This window comes from Branchiostoma belcheri, unplaced genomic scaffold (assembly GCF_001625305.1).
Source record: "Branchiostoma belcheri isolate BF01 breed outbred unplaced genomic scaffold, Haploidv18h27 scaffold12, whole genome shotgun sequence".
Classification (NCBI taxonomy): domain Eukaryota; kingdom Metazoa; phylum Chordata; class Leptocardii; order Amphioxiformes; family Branchiostomatidae; genus Branchiostoma; species Branchiostoma belcheri.
Genome location: NW_017802602.1, coordinates 4,826,836 through 4,831,539, shown reverse-complemented (window position 1 = coordinate 4,831,539; position 4,704 = coordinate 4,826,836). Strand labels below are relative to the sequence as shown.

Genomic DNA, 4,704 nt, shown 5'->3' with positions numbered 1-4,704 from the left:
TCCTGCAGGCCAGGCTGGAGGCAAACAGGCAGACTGCACACCCAGGCTCAGATCTAAAGGCGAGGGTGCTGTGTTAAAGCGCCCGGCAGGCTCCGACGACCCAGGCCGGCCCCGCTGCACTCCCGCCCGGGGTGCACCCCGCGCCCAGCACGCCGCTCCGGCCTGACTGCGATCACAACCGACACCAACACCACGCCATCCCGCAGACAGACATGGGGCAGTTTAAATTTGTCCTTCCAGGATGCCAACATTTCGCTATGGTCCGCTGAAGCAAGGGGGGGGCATACCTCCTGGCCTTCAATCTACATGTACAACTAAGCCTCATTTTGTAGAGGCGACAACGCAAACTTTACGAAACCGACAGCTTGTCTTTAACGACATTGTAAATTGAATACGTGTTCATGTAATTAATTTCTGAGCAAATGATCTTTTTTTGTAATGACGTGATATTGTTTTCTGCCAAGCCTCATTTAACTTCATGTTAGGTCTGCCATTATGTTTTTGCTACACGTACATGTATTTTGAAGAACTTTGTTTGAGGCCTTCTTTGTTTATTGAAAATTTAGTCTTTTGACTGTTTGTGTAAGCGCCATTCACTTTCATGATCTGAGGGCTATTTTCCTCTTTTAACCTGATGATATGTCAGTATTAGTTACTTTTTGACATTTTTTGCTAAAATGGACTTCTATTTGGAGGTGACTGTGATGAGATGTGATGTTAGTTTACTTTTTAAAGTTAGAGAAATCTGTTAATTACTAGTAATTTCTGACTTTACTCCGGGTCCAACGATTTTAAAAGTCTAGTCCCTGGAAGGCTAGTTCGGGAAAAAGCTATTGTTTCTATGTTTCGGCTACACATATTTGTAAAGTACCAGGTTACATTATTGTTAGTGTTAGCATAGTGCATAACGTGTATACACTATACATGGAGCGTTATTTTTGTCAGTCTGTAAATGGCGATCCTGTTTATACCAATAAAACGATGAATGAAGTATAAACATGTATTACTTTTTTTTTATGAATGAAATGTGTTCCTAAAACATCGAAATGTGTCCCGGGAGCGGGGGAAGCGATTTCTCGGGAGCCGGAATTTTCGTAGGACTGCCATTTCTTTAGTTTGCAGTATGTGTATTGAGAACGTTCGAACGGGTATCTTCATAATTCTGCTGGCTGTTTGTAGAACAACGGCACAAAAAAACAGTTTTTTCAGTACCATCACGGCTTAGCAGATAACACGCAATGAAGCCCACTTTTTACGCAGATTGTAGCACTGCGTAATGTTACACAAACTAACAGTAGATGTTTTAAGGAATTCAAAGAAATAGGCAATGATAGATAATGTAACGCATAAACATTATACAGCACAAAATGAAGAGTAACAGTAATGTAGTCGTGTTTGGCAGGGTATGGCAAGTTATAGTGCGTACATCTATCGGTAAGTTGACAGCAACAAGCAAGATGCATAGGTTCCATTACTTTTGTAGCTCACTTGCGTCCAGATTTGGGACGAACCCATGTTACTTTTTCGTCGCAGTTTTACATGTAGTGGTTGCTTCGGCAGCCCTTCCGCTGACGCAAACATGGTTTGAGGTTCCACAGTTCTTACAACGTTAGCGCTTGAAGTTGCTGTGGTGTTCTCCAAGTTTGTTGGTCTGGTGATGTTGTCTTTGTTGGCTTGTTGTCTGTCATTTTCCTCCATTTTTATGTTTGGCGGCCCGTCTTCGATGGGTTGGGTTTGCTTCACAAATCTCGGCTTCGCTATTAAAGATCTGTTCCTCCCGTAGTGGTCGCTCCATTAGCGCTAGTGCAGCTACATTTGAATCTGTAAAACTTCATGTCTACAGTCCCATTTCGATTCGTTCATCTAAGTAGATTTTACTACCGTATGATTTTACAAACTAATTGTGGAAGTACTAGTACTTAGTACTGAAGTAAACAAAAACAATTACGCGCTCTGGTTGAGTTCATGGCATTTACATGAAACAAGGTGCTAATAGCCGCTAGTCGGTGACCTGTCAGCAGCCCTCTGATTGGTCCCCGCTAGAAATCTACTGGATGTCGTATAGTGTACACGGGGGGGGGGTGTAGTACAGGCATGTCCGACCCGTACACGGCGAATTTCCGCTGCCGTGTGGAGAATAATTAGGTGATAATTGCCGCTAAATTATGCATATTCCAGCAACGCACGGAGCGGTGCACGGCCATTTCCTGCCGTGTACGGGGGTGTACAGGGATCGTGTCCGGGCATATAACGTCCAGTACACGACCTGCACACAAAAAGTGGTTCATTTCCGGGAGTGTACAGGACATGTACGGGACTGGACACGTTTCGTGTGCAGGTCGGAAACCCCCGGGTTCTACCGGAAACCTAAAATATCCGGGAAAGTGTGCGGCAATTTCTCACACGGAAACTAGGGATTTTGTGCCGTGTTAACAACGCATAATTAATATCGACTATATAGTAATCGACATTAGAAAGCTATCTTGTCAATAGGGATGTAAGACGTGTAATATGTTTGGAAATACCATGACTTGGTCAACTGTTTTCCCGCTCTCCTTAGCTGCTTCTTGTATCAACGGACAATCCTTCTTCGCCACGATCATTCCTCTTTCCTCATAGAACCGGACGAGTACAGGATCGTATTCCTTCTTACGTGTGGAGACTCCCTGTAACACGAACAAGTGAAAGTGAGTTTTGTTTGGAACGAGGGCGGTTCTACAAGGATTCTTTCTGACACACTTCTGGTCATTGTAGTAGGATGAAATTGTACATGTATAATTATACATGTACATGTCTCTATAGATAGATCACATGCCTTTCAACTTCGCTTATAGGTAAATGTTTCTACGCAATTCTTATGATAGGCATAATGCATCTCTATCCAGCCTACCAAGCAGAGTACAAAATTCAAATACTAGATGCGTACTAGGGGAACTAAAACAACAACTTTATATCATCTTCAACTTGTAGTTTAATACTATCAGCAGTTGTTTTTGAAGCGAAGTATTTCACAAGTAATGTACAGGCATCTCAATCATATTCTTTATATAATATAATGCTTTATGATTTTGCATCACGTAGGTTTTAAAGCGACTCACATTGTTCTGTTGTCGGAGAAGTTTCAGTATTTCCTTTCTACCACGAGTAATTCGGTCTTCCTCATCTTTGTTGTCCGGATCAGCGTCACTGGTGTCCTCATCTGCAGCGATGTCCTCCGCCGTTTGACCATCCTAGGAATGAACATGCTGTCAATTATAGCCATATGAATGTTGAAATATCGGAAATAAACACGACTGGATGAGAAGATAATATGTATTAAGCATCTAAAACATATACAGTAGGTACATCAGAAAAGCCTATGTCTAGAAAGAAATTGGTTTGAAGGTGTTTATGTGATACGATGCAGGAATATCAGAACACATCGTAATTTGTGTGTTTATTCCAACAACAGCTTCCTCCATACCTCGGGCAGTAATGTATGTAGTATCATCATCATAATGTATGTGGATCATCATTTAAAAAAAGAAATGTTTACTTTAAATTTTTCTCCCAAAAGAAGTAAAGCCAATATTGTATTTCTGGATTGGTGGTCAGTCATTTACCAGTGAAGCCGAAGAATCAACTGACCTTGTTCCTGAGACCGGCATCAGCCCCGTGCTGCAGCAGTATTTCCGCACACTTGGGGTGACCCTGTCTAGTTGCGTCATGGAGGGGTGTTTTTTCCTGTTGGGGCATTGACAGTGCAATTTTTAATCCTTAATATAATCAAATAGCAACCCTTTATAAATGTATATATTTTATTTCCATCACTTAGTGACTCCAAGCTCGCTTGAAACCATTCCATATAACTTTGCCTTCTATACTGATTGTTTCTAATAATGGATAATAACGGTAGCACTACAAATTCAATCCTGCTGACATTTTTTGCACAATATATATTTTTTTTTCAATTTCGTGTCTTAATCAGGTCTAGACCCCTGGCTTTTTTGCCATGCGGTGGCGTAGTTACTTCCGCATTCGTTGCGTTTCGCTGCGGTGTGATACGTTGAACGAAAATAGCCCCAAATTGTACATATACAGGGCACCATATGCATAATAATATATGTGCAACCCATGCTTTATGACACCAAAAAATGTATGATGTATTCCGACAGTTGATAATATGCTGTATAGCCCCATGCGTTCCAATCCGTACCAGCTTCATTTTGGCAACAATTTAAATTGTAGACAGCAAATAAACCACTAAGTAAGAAGATGAGAAGATGAATTTTAAATCTTAGGCCATGTTGATTTGATTATATGGATGACATCCGCGCGCGCATGAATTTTCGGCCGTTTCCAAAAAAAAGTTTTCAACCATACTGTAAATCGTACAAAACAGTTGTAAAATGAGCAAAAATATACATATAGAATACAACACGGGGTATTCCGTATCGCCCGAGGTATCGGCCCGACCGCGATGCGAAATACACCGTGTTGTATTTTATTTATATCATACTCACCCAAGAAAACGCGCCTTTCAATGCAATATGAGCCAAAAGTTGGTGCCCCTAAACCCTCAAATGCAACAACATCAGTTCCAACGTCCGGATTCTGTATTCGAATTTTCGAAAGGGGCACACGCGGTTAGGGCGAAACGCGTTCGAATCGCTTTATGGAAGCCATGGAAGCGTTCGATAACGGGTTCCGGACCGGGTATCGATA

At 41.8% G+C, this 4,704-nt stretch overlaps 1 protein-coding gene across 1 annotated transcript in view; it reads right to left on the bottom strand.

Moving 5' to 3' along the window:
• LOC109462723 overlaps positions 1-3,685 on the bottom strand; it is a 35,564-nt gene extending 31,879 nt beyond the window's left edge. The window contains exon 1 of the mRNA XM_019759282.1: positions 3,628-3,685. The gene's annotated coding sequence lies outside the window, so the exon portion shown is untranslated. The remainder of the gene's footprint in view (positions 1-3,627) is intronic.
• Positions 3,686-4,704: the final 1,019 nt, after the last annotated feature.